This window comes from Physcomitrium patens, chromosome 6, assembly GCF_059467195.1.
Source record: "Physcomitrium patens ecotype Gransden chromosome 6, ASM5946719v1, whole genome shotgun sequence".
NCBI lineage: Eukaryota > Viridiplantae > Streptophyta > Bryopsida > Funariales > Funariaceae > Physcomitrium > Physcomitrium patens.
This window is the reverse complement of record NC_143415.1, coordinates 20,725,755-20,750,774: the sequence shown is the minus strand read 5'-3', so window position 1 is coordinate 20,750,774 and position 25,020 is coordinate 20,725,755. Positions and strand designations below refer to the sequence as shown.

At 32.2% G+C, this 25,020-nt stretch overlaps 1 long non-coding RNA gene across 1 annotated transcript; it reads right to left on the bottom strand.

The window, feature by feature from the left end:
- Positions 1-440: 440 nt before the first annotated feature.
- On the bottom strand, positions 441-1,604 carry LOC141045514 (uncharacterized). Its single transcript, XR_012217703.1, has 4 exons — positions 1,320-1,604; positions 948-1,102; positions 676-813; positions 441-578 (listed from the first exon to the last, which is right to left on the bottom strand). It is a non-coding gene; the product is annotated as an uncharacterized LOC141045514 (long non-coding RNA).
- Positions 1,605-25,020: the final 23,416 nt, after the last annotated feature.

The window sequence follows — 25,020 nt, the reverse complement described above, 5'->3', positions numbered from 1 at the left end:
AATTTATGTTACAGATTTTATGATTTTTTAATAATTAATTTACTTTTTTAAAGATACTTCTTTCCCTGTAAAATTTATTTGTCAATTTGAAAAAAAATTGATGAATTTATAGAGACATTTCCAATTTTATCTTCATGATTATTACAATTATAATCATTTTATCCTTTTGTAATATCTAAATTTTCGACATAAAAAAATCACAGAGACATGGATTGAAATGTAAACATCAAAGATTAAGAGATTGCACGAAAGGGTTTTCACAATAATGAACAGCATTCGAATGAACAACGTTGATGCGCACGAGACAATTCATTAATTTGCTTAACATTTGTGTCAAACAGATTATCTTCAGTAATTTACCTACCGAACAACCGATAAGATGCAGTTCTGCAAACTTCATAACTGCTCGGTGACCCTCCACAGACATCAGAGCATTCCATATTTTCCTACTTAGGGGAATATGGTAAAAGACTTCAAAAACCTACCTCACGTGCAGCGGCAAACTCAATTGAGGAGCTCCGAACGTGTTGAGCTGTGAGATGAATTCAGCGCAGGTCGACCATGTGAGATTCCACCATCTGCAACACTAAAGCTTGAGGTGCAGCTGACTTCAAAAGCATGGGAAGTAACTGAGAATTCTTGCAACTTGAGCCTGAGTGAGCTTCATATTCTCACCTATCCAAGCTTGCCTAGACGATACAGAAGGCGCTATTATTCTCCGCAATCCATGAGATGCATTCATCCTACCATCAGATCCTAATATGGCTGAAAACAGAGACAAGCTCTTCACATTGGCCATCTCGAAATGATGCCCTGACAGCAGTTCAAAAATTGAGTTTCGTTACTCCAGTAGCTGAACCTAACATCAAGCTTGGGAATCATTTGTGAACACAACTTTATGAAAAAAATTCTTACAGAATAGAAAAGCAGCAGAACGTCAAACTCACTGGCACAAGGTGACGCAAATTTCCAACAACTGCAACAAGAGATGGACCTCCTGCATCAACAGATAGGTTCTGTGGCTTATCGGAATTTCTGTGATACTGATCTGTCGTCAAGGGCTTTCGTCCATCCTTGAGAGTAACCGGTCTAAGCTGAGCCCCTGTCTCGCAAAACAAGACGGATAATTGGTCTACTTATGAATGTTAGGGATACTTTACGTCGGATCAGCACATCAGTAACTTTGTCAGCAATGATATGTTACAAAAAAAAAAAAAAAAAAAAAAAGGGAAAATAGTGAAAAGAAACATCGGGAATTAACGTTCTCCCAACCATACATGCGACTAAATGAGAATAAACTCGAAGATAGAATCTCTCACCATGACATGAGATGTGACCTTAAACCAAGAGTCCATGCCTGTACTGGGCAGGGTTACTAGCCACTCAGTGTTGAGAAATCGCCATGGTCATCTTACATGTCTGCATCTGGCTGCAAAACTAGACGTTGCATGCGATTGAATCCTCCACCTTGGCTCATCTCCAGCAACACTTCCAAACCTATCTGACTGAGCTTCTCCTTCTGGATCTGAAAGCCATTGTAAAGATACTCTAGAAATTGAACAAGCATGTCACAGAAGATATTCAGTTTCTAAAGCATGATCAGCATCCGGATCATCATAGCTTAAGTACAGCTTAATTGCGGCTACCTTAAAGCCCAGAAGTTCTTAATTAGGGTTAGGATAAGAATTGAGTTGCTAATCTTGGTACACGTGGTGTCATCCTATGTCACAATGTAAACATCGACTTTTCAGTCTACAATGCCGAATGTTCTGGAACAGAGGGTGGATGAGTCTGATTCATTCAACACTCCCTCTTGCATTCTTCATTTTTACAGAATGCAGCAGCGCAAGTTCCGTTTGTCTGAGGCAGTTCGAGTTTTGCAGATGTAGGTTGACGATTTGAGATCGGGGAGATCTTCGTTCTTGTTGTTGATGTCGTTTGTTTTGGGTTTTCCTTTGACTTGCCGTTCCTTAGGGTTTCGCATTTTTTGAGTATTGACATCAGTACAGTTTGAAGTTTTATTGATAGGAATATGGGCCTTTTTTGTCTTGCTTCGTTGCCTCTGCAATTTAATCCTTGTTCAAACAATTGGTCACCTGAAGTAATCTTTGAGAGGTTTTTCGAAGGAAGAGATTGATGATTTGTATTTGACTTCCTTCGAAGCTGAATTTGAAGGGGAAATTTCTTGCAAATTGTGTTCGGTAGGTGTTTCATAGGTTCATTCTGTTGTGACCTCTTCGATTGGTGTTAATCTTGGTTTTGATGCTTCTCGAGTTGAGGATCCAAGCTGTATCTCTTCTGAACCACTTTAGTTTACGCGATCAGAGTCCAGTTTTTTGAGGATAAAGTACAGTGATGCTTGTTCTTGAAAAGACTATTTTGCCGACCTTAGCAAGTGGTGGGATAATAGGTTCAACAACGTAAACCCGAGAGCACCTGATTTCAAGCACAAGATTACAAAGAAAGGGCTTTGGATTGTTAGCTCATCTACACTAGAATAGGTTAGAGCTAAGTTTCTCTAATTTTCAATTGAAAGAATTTTTATGTACCAAGAGCTTTTTTGAGCTTTTTGGAAGCTAAGATTAGCCCAAGACTGCCTCTTGCTGCGAGGTAGGGATGCAGTTCACTTGTAGGTTTCTGGCTTTACTTTTCTCTTGAATAAAATGGTGTTGTATTTCAATGTGCTTTGTTCTTACGTGAAGTACATGATTGTATACCAACTTTATACAACTCTAATTGTTGCTCAAAATTTTTAATGGCTCATCTCTTATGATTTGTAACTCTTGAAGTAGGGATTGAGATAGATCAGGTTGCAAGCGACTTTTATTTACACTTTGTACTTAGCTTTGATTGTGTTGAGGGCTATAGTAGGTTGCTATTTTGAGTTCTAGTCAATCACACCATCTCCGAGTTTACTTCAAAGTCCGAACAGCTTCCATAGTAGGCATCAATGAAAGTCGTGAGTTCTATTTTTTGTCTTTTAGAAAGAACAATCCCCAGACAAATGTTCCTGCTAAGTATCGCAAGATTCTCTTGGCTGCAATGTGGTGAGGTTCTTGCAGTGTAGTGATGAATCTACTGATACATCTTTCAACGTAGCCAGTGTGGATTCTTGTGATTGTGGCACAAATCAGGCACGTAATTGGAGCCCGATACAGTTGTTTATTTACTAATTTTTCTCCCATGTCTGTATTGAGTTTGCTATTTGCACACAGTGGAGTAGATGTAAGTTTACAATATTCCATGCCAAATCTTTGGAGCAACAATAAAATGTATATTTTTTTGGTAAAGCCACAATTTGTGATTTGTATGTTCAATTTTACTCTCAAGGTAGAATTTTACATTGTCCAATTTTGTCATGTCAAAGGTGTTCAGTAGGTGTCAAGTGATTCTATCGATGTCTTCTAAGTTGTCTTTGGTTATCAGAAAGTTGTCTACATATAAGAGTCCTACGGTGTGTTTTCTCTTGGATATCAAATAATATGGATTGGGATCATTTGAGCTCTTCTTTAGTTCACATGGGAGCAAGAAGGAATTGATTAGTGAGTACTAAGCTTAGGGAGCTTGCTTCAAACCGTAAAGTACTCGCAGTAATTTGACTACTGTCCTGGTGTTCTCTTTGTTATTGAATCAAGGTGGAGTGTGCATGTAGATGTCTTTGGTTACTGATCTGTTCAAGAAAGCCATTATTGCATCAAATTGACAAAGACTCCATCGTTTGTAGGCTGTTAGCCGGAGAATGATTATTATAGTGTTCCAACCCACTATGTGTGCAAATATATTAAGGAAAACTTCTCCTTCCTTTTGTTGATTATCCAATGCAAGCATCTTAGCTTTCTTCTTAATAAATTTCTTATTTTTGTCTTTTTTTATTTTAAATACCCATTTGACTCCAATGGCTTTTTTCACTAGAGTAAGATGGCATGGTATCAATGTTTTTTTTTGGTAGCAAATATTTTTTTAATTGAATTGTTAATTTCTATTTTTGATCTAAGATTGCCTCTTTATAATTAATGGGTTCTTTATTTGTTTTGGTGATTATTACATAGTAATTTTTGAATTGGTTTGGATGTCTTCAATTTTGAATTGATATTGGTATTGATACTAGAGGTTCAGTATTCGAACTTCTTTTTCTTGGTTTTCTTTGTATAATCTATAATTCAATAGTTTGGATTAAATTTTGTAGAATTTAAATGACTTAGATTTATGGATAAGTCATTTGGTTCTAAATTAATGGATTCGTTTAATAAGCTTATGTTTGTTAGTTCTAATGATGGTTCTTCTATATGTAATTGTATTTGGAAGCTTCATAATGTAATTCTTCTGGATTATTCTTTGCAAATAAGTTTGATTCTTTCATCTCTAGTAAATTATTTTGATAATATCTGATAGACTAGCTTCTTAGAAGTTTCATAGATATATTTTTATTTTTATACATGTTTATAGGTAATTGGTAGGTTAGAAACTTAGCCAACAAGTTAGCCATATTTTGTATGTATAAGTAGCTTGTGGAACAAGTTAACTACATGGTGCATACATAGGAAACTTATCTTATAAATTAAGGACATGTCCTGCAAATTGGACATGCATGGGAAGTCTTATAGAACATTGTCATATAACTCTTATATAAATAATATATATAGAAGTAAGAGTGAAGCCTTCTTCACTCTTATCAATTCTTTTCTTGCTTCTAATTTTGTTTCAAGAGTCTCTAGCTTTCTAGTCTATGACAATAGCTATTCTAGTTTCTTATTAAATGTATTTACTTTCTTATTTCTATTTTTTCATCTCTCTTTGATTCATTTCTCACTTGTTTATATATCTTCTTTGAATTCTAATCCTTGACAAATTGAGAAGAATCTTAAATCATTGTTCTTGTTTGGTTCTTAGAAGTGAGTGGATTATCCCATTTCTATTATTGTATTTTGTAGTTTGCGGACAATCCATCTTTGAAATAACATTCTTTATTTTTTAAACCTTGAATTATTCTATAAATAGATAAATTACCCCTCTTTGTAGAAATTTTTATTTGACATTTAAGGTTGTAAATTATTATCAAGGATATGAAAGTTGAAGAAAGAAATATTCAATATACTCTTGTGTCATTAAAAAGAACTAAAAAGTCACTCAAAGATGATATAATATTGAATTAAAAATGGCAATTGTCAAAAAAAAAAAAAAAAAAAAAAAAAAAAACTAGAAAGACTTGAAATAAGAATAAGGATCAAAAAGGCATTGACAAGAGTGAAGAAGACTTCACTCTTGCCTCTATATATACTCTTAACTAAGAATTATGTGGCAATGTCCTATAGAACCTCCAAAATGTGTTGACTTTGTAAGACACATATTTTAACTTGCGAGACTAGTTTTTTATATGTGTACGACATAATTAGCTTGTTCTATAGGTTATTAATACATGGTTAATTTGTAGACCAAATTTCTAACCTATCAATCAACTACAAATACATATAAAGTCAAAGTAAGAAGCTATTCAAAAAGTATTATAAAATTAATCTATTTTTATCTACTTTTACTTACTTTTATTTAAATATATATGTATTTATTAGAATACATATGTATATCCATGACAAATATTATATATAAAATTATTTCTTTAGATGTAGCAATTAAAGATCATAATTATAAAATAATATTTAATGTGATAAGATTTTCATCCAACCTAGTTATTTTAAGATTGTAGTAGTTAAAAAATTATAACCCTGAAATAGATTAGATTTCTTATAACCTTAATTTTTGCTATATTTTAATCCAAAATTTCTTTATAAAAATATAAAAGTCTAATACATCTAAATCCTTATTAGTATGTGCAAGAACTTTTATGCATGCAACAAAAGAAAATAAATCTTTTGATATAAATGCCACACTTATTTCTAATAGTAGAAAGACATCAAGTAATATTCCTAGCCAATATCAAGACTTTTAGGATGTTTTTGAAAAGAAGAATAGAATTATTCTTCCAAAGCATCAATATTGTAATAATTCAATTAATCTTTAAGGAGAAGTTCAACTGTCATTTGGACCAATTTATAGCTTATTGTAGAACAAGTTAGTTGCATTAAAAGAGTATATTGACAAGAATTTGGCTAAAAACTTTATATTCCATTTAAAATTTATAATTGGAGCTTCTATCTTATTTGTGAAGAAAAGCGCTAGATCTTTGCATATGTATATAGACTATCAAGGACTTAATAAGATCACCATTAAAAATAGATATCTTTGGCTTTTATTTGTAGGAGTTCTTAACCAACTGAATTAAGCAAAGATTTATACAAAAATAGATCTATAAAGAATTGTCAAAGAAAAGAACTTAATAAAAATAAATAAAGAAGTAAGATATTTTTTCAAAAAAAGATGACAAAATAGAAATAATTAAATATGTATATTAAGAAAGAAACTAGAATGGCTATTTTCAAAAGACAAGAAAACTAGAGACCCTTGAAACTAAACTAGAAGCAAGAAAGGAGTTGATAAGAATGAAGAAGGCTTCACTCTTGCCTCTATATATACTATCTATCTAGGAGCTACGTGGCGACGTTCTATAGGACCTCCAAAAAAGTGTTGAGTTTGTACAACACATATCTTAATTTGTAAGGCAAGTTTTCTATGTGGGTGCCACATAGTTAGCTTGTGTCACGGACATATGCATGTAAGCCAATAATTACATGTATAAATAAGTAGAAGTAAGTAAAAGTAGGTAAATATAAGTTAATTCTACAGTATTTGATATGAAAGCTTCTTAGAAGCTTTATAGACGCTGCTTTGACTTTATAGGTGTCTTTAATTGACTTTTTGGGATTAGAAACGTGGTCAATAAGTTGGCCATGTACCACATATGTTGTTAGTTTGATGACCAAACTAATTATATGGCCCACACGTAGAAAAACTTGCCTTGTAAGTCAAGGCATGTGTCTTAAAAAGTCAACACATATTTAAGGTCCTATAAAATGTCGCTACATAGCTCTTAGTTAGATAGTATATATAGAGACAAGAGTGAAGCCTTCTTCACTCTTATCAACTTTTTTCTTGCTTCTAGTCTAGTTTCAAGGGTCTCTAGTTTTCTTGGCTTTTGGCAATAGCCATTCCAATTTCTTTCTTAATAAATATATCAAGTTATTTCTATTTTGTCATCTTTCTATAAGAGAAGTCTCACTTGTTTATTTATCTTTATTATGTTCTTGTCTTTGACAGATTGACAAGAGTGCAGTTACAATATCAGAGCTTTGTCTAATCTTGATTAAGAGTAGATTACCCTTTTTTCTTGATAAGACACAAGCATATTAGAAGTTGTGAATTATCCTCTTCTAAACTGATAGTGTCCTTAGTATTTTCTTTGATCTCAAGTCCTCTCTTCTATTTGTCTTGAGCGATATTAGATATCTTCTCTTTTCTAAGTGTTATCATGTCAGAACTTGCTGAAATGAAGAGTGCAATGGCATAAATGCAAGAGCAATTGAGGGAGTTAATGCTTGCGATGCATCAACTCAATTTACCACCACAAGGAGTAAAAAGATTGGCAGGAAGTGAAGATATAGAAATGATTGGAGCTACTTCAACATCTGTACCAAATCATGTCTCTTCTCTTATGGTGGAATGCCCTTCCAATGTTAGAGAACCAAGAATTGTCCTAACCGAGAAGTTTGATGGCACAAGATCCAAGTTTTGAGGATTTATCAATCAAGTACAACTTGTGATTGAACTTCAATCCCAAAGCTATCCAATTCCAGGATCGTAAGTTAGATTCATTGATATGTTTCTTTCAGGTTCAACATTATCATATTTATCATCTTTTCTTGAACGATAAGATCCAATATTGAATAATCTAGAGGCTTTTTTGGTGGAATTTTGATCTATGTATGGAGAACATGATGCAATTCATGTTGCAACCAATAAGATCCGTATTATACGACAATCTAATCGATCAGTAACGTTGTAAGCTTCACAATTTTGACAACTTGTAATTGATATCAAGTGGGATGATGCTGCACTTATTAGCCAATTTCTCTATGGATTACTATATGAGGTAAAAAAATTAATGCTCAACTTATCTGATCCTCAAACATTGAGTCAAGCAATTGACTTTGCTATGAAGTTTGACAATTACCTTCTTGAATTTTGATCTGAGAACTGTACAAGTAGACCTCAACAATACTATAATTCAAAGGCAACACCAATACCTCTTCAATACATACATTCGAAAGTAAAGGATATGTAAATTAATGCAGTACGTTTCAAACCTCTTATTGAGCAAGAAAAGACTTGTTGTTGTCAAGAAGGATTGTACTTATATTGTAGAGAACCTAAGCACACTATTTAGCATTGTTCAAAGAAGTGATACAACCATAAAATGAAGAGTACGGTGATCAAAGAAGATAGTATGTTAGAAAACGAGTTTTTTCACCTACAATAGAGACCAAGCGGCTGAAACCTTGTACAATATCTTATAAAGGTCCTATTCTTTTCTCGGAACCCTCTACTTATTTTACAATAAATGTTATTTTAGGACCAAAACATCTCAAAGCCTCTACCTTGTTAGATTCAAGAACATCAACATGTTTTTCAGATGAAGAATTTGCTAAAAGACATAACATATTTTTACTAAAGAAAACTAAACTTGTTCATGTAGAAGTCATAGATGGTTGTCCATTGTCTTCAGGAGATGCTATTCATGAAACTCTTCCTATAGAAATAGCAACTAATGGTCATAGTAGCTTTATAATATTTAATATCATTAAATCTTTTCTAATCTAGTCATTTTAGATTTATCATGGTTAAAAAAATATAATCCTAAAATAGATTGGACTTCTCGTAGTCTTGACTTTTCTGAAAGTATAATTAAGAGTGTAGTTAATCAAGCAAAAAGTCATAAGTCTAGTATAATTAAACCTACATTTGTAGGTGGAAGTGCTTTCTCGCATATTGCAAAAGAAGGATCAGCTTGTGTCATTTGTGCTACACTTGCTTCTATTGGTGGAAAGACTTCAAGTGGCATTCCAAGCCAATATCAAGATTTTCAATATGTATTTGAGAAAAAGAATGCGGATACTCTTCCAGAACATCGTTCCTATGACTACTCAATTGACCTTCAAGAAGGAACACAACCGCTATTTGGACCAATCTACAATTAATCTCAAAATGAGTTAGCTAAACTCAAGGAGTATATTGAAGAGAATTTGGCTAGGAACTTCATACGCCATTCCAAATCTCCAACAGGAGCTCCAATTTTATTTATGAAGAAAAAAAATTGATCATTGCAGATGTGTACTGATTATCGAGGTCTCAACAAAATCACTATCAAAAGCAGGTACCTGTTACCTTTGATATCTAGACTTCTTGATCAGTTGAATCAAGCTTAGATCTATACAAAAATAGATCTACAAGGAGCATACAATTTACTCTGCATCAAAAAAAGAGATAAATGGAAGATTGCATTTCGAACAAGGTATGGAAATTTTAAATATAACATCATGCCTTTTAGACTTACAAATGTATCAGTAGTATTCCAACATCTAATGAATGATATCTTTCGGGAGTTTTTAGATGATTTTGTTATTTTTTACCTAGACGACATCTTAATCTATTTTAAGAACCTAAAAAAATATGAACTTCATGTTTGTGGTGTGTTACAAAAACTAAGAGATGCAGAACTCTATGCCAAGATAGAAAAGTATGTATTTCACACTACTCAAGTTGACTTCTTAGGATACATCATTTCAAATGATAGACTTATGAAGGATCCTAAGAAAGTTTAAGCTATTATAGATTGGAAGATCTCAAAAACAGTAAGAGATGTCCAATGCTTTTTTGGATTTATCAACTACTATTGGATCTTCATCAAAGACTTCTCTGAAGTTGCAGCTCCACTTATATGTTTGACTTGCAAAGACAAACTTCAATGGAATCAAGAAGCAGAAGTAGCATTTAAAGCTTTGAAGACAGCCTTTATTTGTGTACCAATCTTGTATCGCGTCGATTTTTCTAAGCCATTTTTTATGGAAACAGACACATTGGACTTTGCTTTGAGTATCGTATTGGCACAAATGGGTACAAATGACAAACTTCACCTAGTAGCTTTTCATTCCAAAAAATTTTGAGCAACCAAGATTAACTACGAGATCCGCGACAAAGAACTTCTTGCAATCGTGGATTCTATTCAAGAATGGCGCCATTATCTAGAAAGTACTTCTAGCCCAGTCATAGTGTATATGGATCATAAAAACCTTGAATATTTTATGTCAACACATGTTTTGAATCGTCGCCAAGCCTATTGGAGTATGTCTTTGTCAAGCTTCAAATTGAAGATTATTTATCAAATAAAAAAACAACAAGGTTTGTCAGATCCACTCTCTAGATGATCTTATCTTTCACCAAAGAAAAGAGATGCTGCTTTTGATCAGCAACGAAGAATTCTCTTGAAACTAGAGCATCTTCACCTTTGAGCAATGAAATCAACACTAATTATAGATTCAACTTTCATTAAGCAAGTTCAGTCAAGTATGTCTTCTGATCCTCTTATTCGTGATATAAAGAAAAATACTTCAAAGTCTCATGATACTCCTAAGTTTGAATTCAAGAAGAATCTACTATATTTTGAGGGATGCCTATATTTTCTAGAAGGTGAAGCTCGATTATGTGTTCTTTAAGCTCGTCATGACTTTCCAATAGCAGGACATTTTAAGTATAATAAAACTTTGGAACTAATATCCAAGGACTTTTGGTGGCGACAAATATGAAAAGCAGTCAAAGATTTTGTACAATCTTGTGATGTTTGCTGGAGATCAAAAACTCCTCGTCTTCGACCTTACGGACTTCTTCAGCCATTATCCATTCCACAAAAACCAAGATCTTCTATTTCTATGGATTTCATCATAGATCTGTTAATCTCAGGTTTTTATGACTCTATATTCATGATAGTAGATCGTTTTATCAAGATGGTACATTTTGTACCATGTACAAAATCTATCATAAGTGAAGAAACAGCTAAGCTCTTTCTTGACAATATTTATTGCTATCATGGATTATTCAAGGATATTATATCACATAAGAGAACTCAATTTGTATCAAGATTTTGGAAACTCTTTTCAAGATTCTAAAAGTGGATATAAAACTATCTTCAGCATTCCATCCTCAAATTAATAGACAAATGAAGCATGCTAATCAAGTTTTGGAGTAGTATTTAAGATATACCATTAACTACCAATAAGATGATTGGACAACTATTTTGCCATTGGCAAAGTTTGCTTACAATAACACGATACATTCTTTTATAAAACAAACCCCTTTCTTTGCTAATTATGGTTATCATCCATGACTTGATTCTTTTGACTTTTCAAAAGTTGATAATCCTCCTGTGAAAGATTTGGTATTTCATTTGTCAGAGCTACATGCAATGATGGAGGCTCAGTTAAAAGAAGCTCAAGAACAATAAATGATCAATGGAAATGTCTATCGAAATGAACAACCACCATTCCACATGGGTAATAAGGCATGGTTACTTCATCGTAATATTAAGACCACTCGTCCTTGTGACAAATTGGACTATTGAAAGCTTGGACCACTTTCTATTTCTGTACAAATTAATCCAGTTACATATCATTTATACCTATCGGAGTCAATGAAAATCCATCCAGTATTCTACATGTCTCTTCTTGAACCATACAAGATAATAGATATACCAAGAAGAAGACAAGCTCTACCTCCTCCTATAGAATTTGACAATAATGAAGAGTTTGAAGTGGAAGAAATCTTAGATTCAAGGCAATGTCGAAATAAATTGGAATATCTTCTTCATTGGCATGGATATGATATTAGTAAATAAATATGGGAGCCAGTAAAGAATCTTGCAAATGCAACAAAGGCGATGGAGCCTTATCATCGACGACATCCATCAAAATCAAGATGAAAACCTTCTTTTAAAAAGAAACAAGATCTAGGCAAAATAACATTCTACTTTTAATCTTTGTTTGAAGCTTCTTTGTAGTTGTGACGCTCAGGAAATGGAGAACCAACAACCAACGGATTCGACTCAACAACCTTCATTAACTAATCTATCGGATGAGACATTACGATTGTCTCAACCTTCAAGACGATGCAATCGAGATGAGGATGTCCAAGAATGACATGTTATTCCTCGAATAGATGGCAAGATACAATGCATTTGGTATCATGACTTTGGAAGGGTTTTTCAATGTTTGATCATTTTACTAGAAGTAGGAACAACTCCTAATTGTGTTCCAAATATTTTATTTGAAGGAAGTTCTGAAGGCCTCAACAATGATCAAATAACTGGGTGGTTTTTCTCGCAATAATATGGGACACTATCAATGGTTGAGAGGTCCTATCAATCATCTTCGTAGAGAACAAAGATCAGAGTATGTGGCGAATACAATTCATCGCATTATAGATTTTTTCAACATATGATTACTGCTCCTCGTGGAACTCGTCCTTAGAAGGAGGGATAATGTCATGGATAAATGCATGTAAGCCAATAATTACATGTATAAATAGGTAGAAGTAAGTAAAAGTAGGTAAAAGTAAGTTAATTCTATAGTATTTGCTATGGAAGCTTTCTAGAAGCTTCATAGATCGTGCTTTGACTTTATAGGTGTCTTTAATTGATTTTTTGGGATTAGAAACGTAGTCAACAAGTTGGCCATGTGCCACACATGTTGTTAGCTTGAAGACCAAGGTAACTATGTGGTCCACACCTAGAAAAACATGCCTTATAAGTCAAGGCATGTGTCCTACAAACTCAACACATATTGAAGGTTGTGTAGAACGTCCCCACATTGTCATGTTGTAACATGACTACATGGTGAAAGATGATAATATGGATCTTATTATAGAAGAGTCAAGTTAAAAGAAAAGGTAGAAAAATATGGATAAAAGATAGGAAGGTTGTAAAACTTTTAGTAGTAAAGCTACTCTATTAGAAAAAATAGCTTTTATTTACTTTGTAGTGCCAAAAATAAGTCAAAATAAGGTAGATTGGAAAAATAAATGATATAGATATCTTTAAGAAGAAGTTAAGAGTAAATTCTAAAAAAATTCCTTGAAAAAACTAGTTTTTGCTATTCAGAGAGGACTGCTTATGAACTAGGGTCGAAATCAGACCCTAAGGCACAAAACCGAGTCTCGAAGATGACTTTAGGACTTTTAAGCAAATTGAAGAAGTGAATTTGATAGGAGATTAAATAAAGTTTTTATACCTATTAATTTTGGGTGATTTGGAGTTGTTATGACTTTGTAAGAGCTTTGCAAAGTCAAGGTTTGTTTCGGATGACTTGGGTTTTATGAAATAAAACAGGGTTTACATTTTGGATGATTTCGAGAGTTTTGTAGCAGATCTATGGTTGAAATTTTTTAGATTTATATTTATATTTGTTATCAATATGTATTGTGAATTTGAACTCGATCTAACGGTTGAATTGAAGGTCATTGAGGTTTAAGTGGGTCAAGGTCTTAGAAAGAAGAATTTTAGGTCTAGTGAGGATTTTTAAGATTTCTTACATTCTACTCCTTGAATTGGAGTGAAACTTATGTAAGAGGATATTAAACTTATTTTCCTATATGCATGAGAATTTTGAAATCAATCGAATAGTGCAAAAGAGAGATATTGGCTCTCAAAGATTGGCATGAAGATTGGAGAAGGAGGCTGGCTAATACTCAAGCACATTTTTGAAGTTATCATCAATTTGGTAACTCCGATCATTTTCAATTTTTTTGTACTTGTTTTTAACTTATATTGAAGTGCGAAAAATTTGAGTTAAGATCGATGGTTTATTCATTAGTTATTGAGGTTGAAATCTGTTATAGGAATTACTAAGGTTTGATTTAGGGTTTGGTTAAGCTTTGATTTAGGATTTGGTTAGGGTTTGGTTTAAGGTTTAGGATTTGGATTAGGATTTGAATTAGGATTTGGTTGGAATTTATTTAGGATTTAGAATTTGATTAGGGTTTGGTTTAGAATTTAGAATTTGAATTAGGATTTGGTTAGGATTTGATTTAGGGTTTAAGATTTAGTTAGGATTTAGTTTAGGATTTAGTTTAGGATTTAGGATTTGGTTAGAATTTGATTTAGGATTAAAGATTTGGATTAGGATTTGATTTAGGATTTGATTTAGGATTTAAGGTTTGGTTTAGGGTTTGGTTAATATTTGGTTTAGGATTTGGTTGGGATTTGGTTTAAGGTTTGTTTAGGATTTGATTCAGGGTTTAAGATTTTATTAGGATTTAAGATTCAATCAGTTTTGGCCTAAATTTTGAATAAAGTTCAATAGGATTTCAACTAGAATTAAATTAAGATTGAATTGAGATGTATTTGAGTGATATTAGTGATCCTTCTAATATTTCTTTAAGAATTTTTAATATTTGTTTGAAATTTCTTTGAGTTTTTTTTGAATTTGATTAAGGTTGCTTAGTATTATTATAGTCTAATTAGAGCATTGTTAGTATTCAATTAGAATTAAGATTTCGTTACTGCAATTTCCATTCTTCCTTCCATAGCCAGGTGCCCGGAGCATTCTCAAGCAAGACTTCACGTATTATGACAATATAGATCCTAGTTAGATAGTATTTATAGAGTTAAGAATGAAGGTATTGTTCTCGTTGTATTTAAGCTTCAGTATACCAAAGCAATTGAAATAATAGAGGTGGGTTCGAACATGAGGAAAGACTAATTATATGAATTGGGTCTGTTAGTATCACAATTGACTATACTCTAGCTATCTAAAATCAATTATCAAACTAAAAAATACCAAGGCTTACTACTTCCATCTTAATTCAACACATAATCCATTCTACGACTATCAATTCAATAATACTTCTCTCAATCACAATTCTTCATAAGCAAATAATAAAAGCAAAGAAAATATAGAGTTAGCACCAAGCTTATCCCAGCTTACAACTCTCACAGTCTGGCTCTTGCTTACGACTCTCATAGTTTAGTCCCGATGTATAGTAAAGTTTAAGCCGATTGCCATTGATCAGTGTCATAAATTTAGTATCCATAAAAACTTCCAATTCTACTAAACCATTTGGAAATCCGTCAATAACTCGATATGGTCCATGCCATCGAACTTGAAATTTTTTTGGAATTTTTTTAAATCGACTATCATAAAGAAGTACCAAATCATTTGGCATAAAAGCGTTTGGTCTAAGCTTACTATCATAATAAGTCTTCCTTCGTTTTTGTGTAGTTTTCATGATCATTAATGCATTCGCTCTAGTTTCATCCAATTTTTTTTAATTCTTCTAAATAATACCATAATGAATCTTGATCTCTCAATCTATTATCTAGAGTAATTTATAAACTTTAGACTTCTAATTCAATAGGTAATATTGCTTCCTGGCCATAATCCAATTGAAAAAGGATAGCGTTGGTAGTAACTTTATACGCAGTACGGTATGCCTAAAAAGCTGTGAACAACTTAGTGTCCCAATCTATTCCCGCTTCTAAAACTATTTTTGTTAAGATTTTACATAAAATGCCATTAGTCTTTTCCGTTTGTCTATTGGCTCTAAGGTGATACGATGTAGTCTTAGGATGTTTTATCTTGTATTTAGCCGTGAGTGCTTTGATTGTAATATTTATAAAATGAGTTCTTCGATCACTAACCAATTCTCATGGACAATCAAACCATATAATAATATTTTCATACAAAAAAGTTGCTATTGTACTTGCACTATCGGTTTTCGTAGCAACTACTTCAGCCCATTTTGTTATGTAATCCGTTGCTACCAATATATACTATTTTTGTCTATTTCCTGAGGCTGCTGTAATTGGCCCCACAAAATCAATTCTCCATTTTTCAAAAGGCGCTTGAACCAGAATTTGTATCAATGGCATTGCTAAAGTTCCAGTATGTCGACCCATTCTCGGACATGGGTCACAATGATGGACGAATTGGTTGGCATTTGTAAACATTGTTGGCTACTAATAACCAACCTATAAAGCTTTATGAGCCGTGCTGTCCTCTGCAAAATATCCACTACAACTGTCAAAGTAACAACCTTCTAATATAATACTCACTTCAATCTGATAAATACAACGTTGCAAAACTCTATCCTTATCTTGTTTATATAAAGCGTCACCAATCATCGTATAAGTTATATATTTTAATATTAAGCATTGTCATGTTGTAACATGAGTATACCGTGAAAATATAAAGAAAGGGGACTTTTATTAATGTTCAGTTACTTCGAATATTAGAAGCAATGATCGATTTCAGTGCCAATATTCAAAGGCCAGTTCAGACACCCCATCACAGTCGGTTAAGGCAGACTTACCAGTAACAAAATACTCCGTTCGAGTCCAATAGTGGGAGTCAACAGAATTGAAAGGACTAAATCGATGACTGAGCGAGCTTGACGCGAAGGACCAATTTGACCCAATTACAGGAACATCCAGGTCTTACTACGGGCCTCTTAGCTAATATGAGACGTGATTTGGTTAGGTGACTCAATGTCGTCCCAATTATGGGGGTTTCGATTCCATTTCGGGCTGTCATGTTCTCTGTGCCGTTTCAGGGAACGTTGTTTCTGGAAAAAGAACCTTTTAAAAGGCAAAAAATGGAGGAGAAAGCTCTGACGGTAGAGCCAATTTTGAATCCAAGACGGAAGATTGAAGAAATTCAGAGGCTAAGATTTGAGAGGAGGAGAAAAAAAAAAATTGGAAATGATTAGGATGGAAGAGAGGATTCAGAGATTCAGGAATTAGGGAGGTTAAGAAAAAGGGAGGATACAAGGTTTTTAGGTAGGGGTCAGAAAAGGGACTTCTGGAAATCAATGCTAAAAGTTCGATGTCTTGTATTGGTGAATCGGGGTTTTAATGAAGTGGGTGTGATTACTCTTGACTGTTTTGTGGAAAAAAAAAAAAAAAAAAAAAAAAAAAAAATTGCAAATGGTTAGGATGGAGGACAAGATTCAGAGAGATGGGAATTAGGGAGGTTAAGAAAAAGGGAGGATACAAGATTTTTGGATAGGGGTCAGAAAAGGGACTTTTGGCGATCAATGCTAAAAGGTCGATGTGTTGTACTGATAAATCGGGGTTTTAATGAAGTGGGTGTGATTACTCTTGATTGTTTTGTGAAATTGAAATTACGTCTATGATTGAAGAATTAAAAGGGCATTTATAGGATTGAGTATGCGGAGTGAATGAAATTTTTTTGGTTAATCTAACAAGACAGTCAGTCGATACAAGGTCGTGAGTATAAAGCAGTATCGAAGATTAGCAGATTGGGTCATTGGGTAGAAGTAGTCTAAGCTGTCTTCCATATGCATTCACTAATATCATATCCGCACCAATGGATAAGACATTCTAATTTATTTTAGCGCCACCTTTAATCTATGACTTCTTCTACATCAAACTCTTCATTAATTTTCACTTCTATAGGAGGAGGTAGATCTTGTCTTCTTCTTGGTATGTCCATTCTCTTGTATGGTTCAAGAAGAGATACGTGGAATATTGGATGAATTTTCATTGACTCCGATTGATATAAATGATATGCAACTAGATTAATTTGTGCAGAAATAGAAAATGGTCCAAGCCTTCAATAGTCCAACTTGTCATAAGGACAAGTTGTCTTAATATTATGACAAAGTAATCATACCTTGTCACCTATGTGGAATGGTGATTATTCATTTTGATAGACATCTACATTGATCTTTTATTGTTTTTGAACTTTATTTAACTGAGCCTTTATTGTTGTATGTAGCTTTGACAAATGATTTGCCAAATCTTTTGCCACATGATTATTCGCTTTTAAAAAGTCAAAAGTATAAAGTTGTAGATGATAATTATAATTGACAAAAAAAGATTTTTGTTTTGTAGAAGAATATATCATGTTATTATAAGCAAACTTTGTCAATGTCAAAATAGTTGTCTAATCATCTTGTTGGTAGTTGATGGTATATCTTAAATATTACTCCAAAACTTGGTTAATATGCTCCATTTATCCATCAGTTTGAGGATGGAATGCCGAAGATAGTTTTATATCCACTTTTAGAATCTTGAAAAAAGTCTGCCAAAATCTTGATACAAATTGAGTTCTCCTATCTGATATAATATCCTTGAATAATCCATGATAGCGATAGATATTGTCAAGAAAGAGCTTAGTTATTTCTTCACCTTTGATAGATTTTGTACATGGTACAAAATGTACTATCTTGGTAAAACGATCTACTATCACTAATATAGAGTCATAAAAACCTGAGATTAACAGATCCGTGATGAAATCCATAGAAATAGAAGATTGTGGTTTTTGTGGAATGGATAATGGCTGAAGAAGTCCGTAAGGTCGAAGACGAGGAGTTTTTGATCTCCAGCAAACATCACAAGATTGTACAAAATCTTTGACTGCTTTTCATATTTGTCGCCACCAAAAGTCCTTGGATATTAGTTCCAAAGTTTTATTATACTTAAAATGTCCTGCTATTGGAAAGTCATGACGAGCTTAAAGAACACATAATCGAGCTTCACCTTCTAGAAAATATAGGCGTCCCTCAAAATATAATAGATTCTTCTTGAATTCAAACTTAGGAGTATCATGAGACTTTGAAGTATTTTTCTTTATATCACGAATAAGAGGATCAGAAGACATACTTGATTGAACTTACTTAATGAAAGTTGAATCTATAGTTAGTATTGATTTCATTGCTCGAAGATGAAGATGCTCTAGCTTCAAGAGAATTATCCATTGCTGATAAAAAATAGCATCTCCTTCCTTTGGTACAAGGTAAGATCATCTGAAAAGTACATTTGACAAACTTTGTTGTTTTTTTGGTCGATAAGTGATCTTGAATTCAAATCTTGATAAGGACATATTCCAATGGGCTTGGCGACAATTCAAAATATGTGTTGACATAAAATATTCAAGGTTCTTGTGATCCGTATAAATTGTGACTAAACTAGGAGTATCTTTTAGATAATGGCGCTATTCTTGAAATAAATCCACGATTATAAGAAGTTCTTTGTCGTGGATCTCATAGTTGATTTTAGCTATTGAAAAGCTACTAGGTGAAGTTTATCATATATTTCTATTTGTTCCATTACGGCACCTAAAGCAAAGTCTGATGTGTTTGTTTCTATAAAAAAATGGCTTAGAAAAATCGACACAATATAAGATTGGTGCACAAACAAAAGTTGTCTTTAAAGCTTCAAATGTTACTTCCGCTTCTTAATTCCATTGAAGTTTGTCTTTACAAGTCAAATGTATTAGTGGAGCTACAACTTGAGAGAAGTCTTTAATGAAGATCCGATAGTAGTTGGTAAATTTCAAAAAGCATTGGACATCTCTTATCGTTTTTGAGATCTTCAAATCCATAATAGCTTGAACTTTCTCAGGATCCATCATAAGTCCATAATTTGAAATGATGTATCTTAAGAAGTCAACTTGAGTAGTGTGAAATACACACTTTTCTATCTTGGCATAGAGTTTCGCATCTTTTAGTTTTTATAACACACCACAAACATGAAGTTCATGTTTTTCTACGTTCTTAGAATAGATTAAGATGTCATCTAAGTAATAAATAATAAAATTATCTAAAAATTCCTGAAAGACATCATTTATTAGATGTTGGAATGTTGCTAGTGCATTTGTAAGTCCAAAAGGCCTAATGTTGTATTCAAAATATCCATACCTTGTTCGAAATGCAATCTTCCATTCATCTCTTTCTCTAATGCGTACCAGATTGTATGCTCCTTATAGATCTATTTTTGTATAGATCTTAGCTTGATTCAACTGATCAAAGAGTCTAGATATCAAAGATAGCAGATACCTGTTCTTAATGGATTCTCTTCAATATACTCCTTGAGTTCAACCAACTCATTTTATGACAAACTATAGATTGGTCCAAATGGCGATTGTGCTCCTTCTTGAAGGTGAATTGAGTAGTCATATGAATGATGTTTCGGAAGAGTATCCGCATTTTTCTTCTCAAATACAACTTGAAAATCTTGATATTGGCTTGAAATATCACTTGAAGTCTTTCCACCAGTAGAAACAAATGCAGTATAAATGACACAAGATGATCTTTCTTTTACAACAAACAAGAAAGCTCTTCCATCTACCAATACAGGTTTAATTGTACTAGACTTATGACTTTCTACTTGATTAAATATACTCTTAGTTATACTTTAAAAAAAGTCAAGATTACGAGAAGTCTAATCTATTTTAGGATTATATTTTTTAAGCCATGATAAATCTAAAATGACTGAATTAGAGGGAGATCTAATGATATTAAATATTACAAAGCTATTATGACCATTAGTTGCTACTTCTGTAGGAAGTGTTTCATGAGTAAAATCTCCTGAAGATAAGAGACAACCATTTATGACTTCTACATAAACAGATTTAGTTTTCTTCACTAAAAGTATGTTATGTCTTTTAGCAAATTCTTCATCTGAAAAACTTATTGATACTCTTGAATCTAACAAGGCAGAGGCTTTGAGATGTTTTGGTCCTAAAATAACATTTATCATAAAATAAGGAGAAGGTTCTGAGGAAAGAATAGGACCTTCATTAGGTGTTGTACAAGATTTCAGCCACACAGTCTCTATTGTAGCTGGAAAAACTCGTTTTCTAACATACTATCTTCTTTGATCACCATACTCTTTATTTTATGTTTGCGTTACTTCTTTGAACAATGTTGAGTAGTGTGCTCAGGTTCTCTACAATATAAGTATAATCCTTCTTGACAACGATAAGTCTTTTCTTACTCAATAAGAGGTTTGAAACGTACCACATTAATTTACATATCCTCTACTTCCGAATATATGTGCTGAAGATATGTTGGTATTGCACTTGAATTATAGTAACATTGAGGTCCACTTATATGGTTCTCAGATCGAAATTCAAGAAGACGATTGTCATACTTTATAACAAAGTCAATTACTTAATTGAATATTTGAGGATCAGATAAGTTGAGCATTAATTTTTTTTATCTCATATTGTAATCTATAGAGAAATTGGCTAACAGGTGCAGCTTCATTCCACTTAATATTAGTTGTAAGTTGTCAAAATTGTGAAGCATATAATTTTATCTATCGATTGTATTGTCAAAAAGTACGGATTTTGTTGGTTGCAGCACGAATTGCATCATGTTCTCCATACATGGATCAAAACTCCACCAAAAAAGCCTCCAGATTATCCAATATTGGATCTTGTCATTCAAAAAAATAAATAAAAACCATGATAATGCTAAACCTGAAAAATGTGTACCAATGAATCTAACTTGTGATCTTAGAGTTGGATAGTTTTCGGATTGAAGTTCAATCAGAAGTTGTACTTGATTGATAAATCCTCTAAACTTTAATCTGGTGCCATCAAACTTCTCGGGTAGGACAAATCTTGGTTTTTTAACATTGGAAGGATGTTCCATTGTAGAATAAGTAGTTATTTTTAGAATGTAGATACCTAGTGTATAGTGTAAACACAGATAGATAACTGCTGAAAAGGTGGTTCAGCAGGTAGAATAGATGAATAGTCAGGAAAAGTAGTTATCATCTGTAGTATAGGAGTTGGTATCTTGAGGTAGTATAAAGAGGATGGGAGAGGGGAAGAAAATGCCAGACTGTGAGAGTTGTGAGCCGAGGGCCAGACTGCGATAGTACTGAGCTGGGGATAAGCTTGGTGCTATCTCTTCTTCTTAGTTTTCTTATTTCTTTTGTGTTAGTAATGATTCTAGTGAAGAGAATCGATTTAATGAATTAATGTTTGATTTATGAAGTTATTTATGGATCACTGTTTATCAATTGTTGTGAAAGATTGAGGACGTATGAAAGTTTCCAGTCATTGTTTATCGCAAGGTTGTAAGTTTAGTGGAGAGGAATTGTAATCGAAGGAATTGTCTTGATTAGATTTTATGGATTGGAAGTTGTTCGTTTCAGGGTTTGGGACATGCTTGTATATTTGTGAATTACACAAGGTACTGAAATCGTTGTCGTAGATGTTATTGTATTGATATGAGAGAGTGGACAGTAGGAGGAAAAGTTAAGTGTTCTTCGATATGGTAAGCATGCAGCAGTAGCAATTAATTACGTGATCCTAACAATTGGAACTCATATACATGATCATTCCTAGTGTTCAAATCCTCCTATATGGATTTATGCTGGGAGGTTTCTTGTGGAATAAGTAAAACGAGCAATCACATCCACTATGGAAAAAGGTACATGATTTGGTGCAGATGTTGAAGTAGCTCCAATCATTTTTATATCTTTACTTTATGCCAATCTTGTAGCTCCTTGTGGTGGTAAATTAAGTTAATACATTGCAAGCATTAACTCCTTCAATTGCTCTTGCATTTGTACCATTGCATTCTTCATTTAAGCAAGTTTTGACATGATAATACTTAGAAAAGAGAAGATATCTAATATTGCTCAAGACAAATAGAAGAGTGGACTTGAGAACAAAGAAGATACCAAGAACAATATTAGTTTAAAAGAGGGTAATCCGTAACTTCTAATATGATTATGTCTTATCAAGAGAAAGAGGTAATCCAATCTTAATCAAGATTAGACAAAGCTATGATATTGTAAGTACATTCTTATCAATCTGTCAAAGATAAGAACTTGATAAAAATAAATAAATAAGTGAGATATTTTTCAAAAAAAGATGACAAAATAAAAATAATTAAATATGTATATTAAGAAAGAAACTGGAATAGCTATTGCCAAAAGACATGAAAATTAGACATCCTTGAAACTAGACTATAAGCAAGAAATGAGTTGACAAGAGTGAAGAAGGCTTCAGTCTTGCCTCTATATATACTATCTACCTAGGAGCTATGTGGCGACGTTTTATAGGACCTCCAAAAATGTGTTCACTTTGCACAACACGTATTTTAATTTGCAAGGCAAGTTTTCTATGTGGATACTACATAATTAGCTTGTTTCGCAAGCTATCAATATGTTTGGCACGTGGTTAATTTGTTGACCAAGTTTCTAACCTATCAATCAAGTATAAACATATGTAAAGTCAAAGTAGCATCTATGAAGCTTTTAGGAAGCTTCTCTAAAAGATATTATGAAATCAATCTATTTTTATCTACTTCTACCTATTCATATCATTTTGGTAACAATTACAATAAATATATGTCCGTGACATGAACATACAACTTAGTTCACATCAAAAAATGAGATGAAAAAAAGATTACTTTTTAAACTAAGTATAGATATTTTAATATATTGACATATCTTTTTGACTTATAAATGCACCAACCCCTTTTCAACATTTGATAAATGATATTTTTTGTGATTTTCTTGATGATTTTATCATATATTATTTAAGCAACATTCTTATTTATTCTAAAAACACAAAAGAACATGAACTTCATATTTGTTATGTATTACAAAAACTTAAAGATGCATGATTATATGCCAAGATGGAAAAAATTACATTTCATAGTATTCAAGTTGACTTCTTAGGATATATTATTTCTAAATATAACCTCATAATGGATCATGAAAATATCCAGATTATCATAGATTGGCAGATTCTAAAAATAATAAGAAATGTATAATATTTTTTGAACTTTGTTAATTATTATTAAATTTATATAAAGAATTTTTTTCAAATTAGAACTCTACTTATACTTTTGACTTGTAAAGACAAACTTCAGTAGAATAAAGAAGCCAAAACATTGTTTGATGCTTTAAAGAATAAATTTATTTTTACACCAATCTTATATCACATCAAATTTTTTAAGGTATTTTTTTATATAAATAGATGCATCAAACTTTACTTTGAATGTAATATTGACATAAATAGGAGCAAATGAGAAACTCTATCAAGAAGTTTTTTATTCCAAGAATTTTTTAACAACAAAGATCAATTACCAAATTCATATTAAAGAACTTCTTGAAATTATAGATTCTTTTTACATATAACATTACTATCTAGAAGACACTTCCAGTTCAATCACTATATATTTGGATCACAAGAATCTTGAGTATTTTATGTCAATACACATATTAAACCATCATTTGGCTTATTAGAGCATGTCATTATTAAAATCACATATTAATTTAAAAAATAATAGGATTTGTTAGAAGCACTTTCTAGATTTTTTTATCTTGTACCAAAAAAAAGATACATAGATTTTGATCAATAAAGAATGGTCATCTTGAAGCTTGAGTAATTTCATTTTTGAATAATAAAATCAACATTAACTGTTGATTCAATCTTTCTCAAACATCAAATTTGTCCTATGATATTTTTATTTATGATATTAAAAATACTTCTTTTAAGTGTCATGATACTTCCAAATTCAACTTCAATAACAACCTACTTTATTTTAAAGGTTGTTTATATGTTCTAAAAAAAGAATCATATTTATGTATTCTTTAAGTTTGTCATAGCTTTTTAGGAGTATGAAATTTTGGATACAATAAGACTTTAGAACTTATATTTAGAGATTTTTGCATAGCTTCAAATGTAAAAGGTTATGAAAGACTTTGTATAATCATGTGAAATTTGCTCAAGGTAAAAAACTCCTTGTTATTAAGCTTATAGACTTTTTTAACTATTGCTTATACTAAAACAACCATAGTCTTATGTTTCTATGGATTTTATTATAGATCTTTTAAGTTTAAATTTATATGACTCTATATTTGTAATCATAGATTGTTTCACTAAAATGAAATATTTTATATTATGTACAAAAACTATTTTAGGTAATGAAATAGCTAAGTTTTTTCTTAAAAACATCTATCACTATCAAGGGTTGCTAAAAGATATTATATCAGATAAAGGAATAAAATTTGTATCAAGATTTTGGAAAATCTTTATTAAGATATTGATAATAGATATAAAATTATTTTTGGCCTTTCATCCTATAATTGATGGATAAACAAAACAAGTGAATGAAGTTTTAGAGCAGAATTTGAGTTGTACCATCAACTATCATAAAGATGATTGAACAACTCTTTTGCCATTGATAGAGTTTACATACAATTATTTGATATATTCTTATAGTTAATAAACACCTTTTTTGCTAATTATGGTT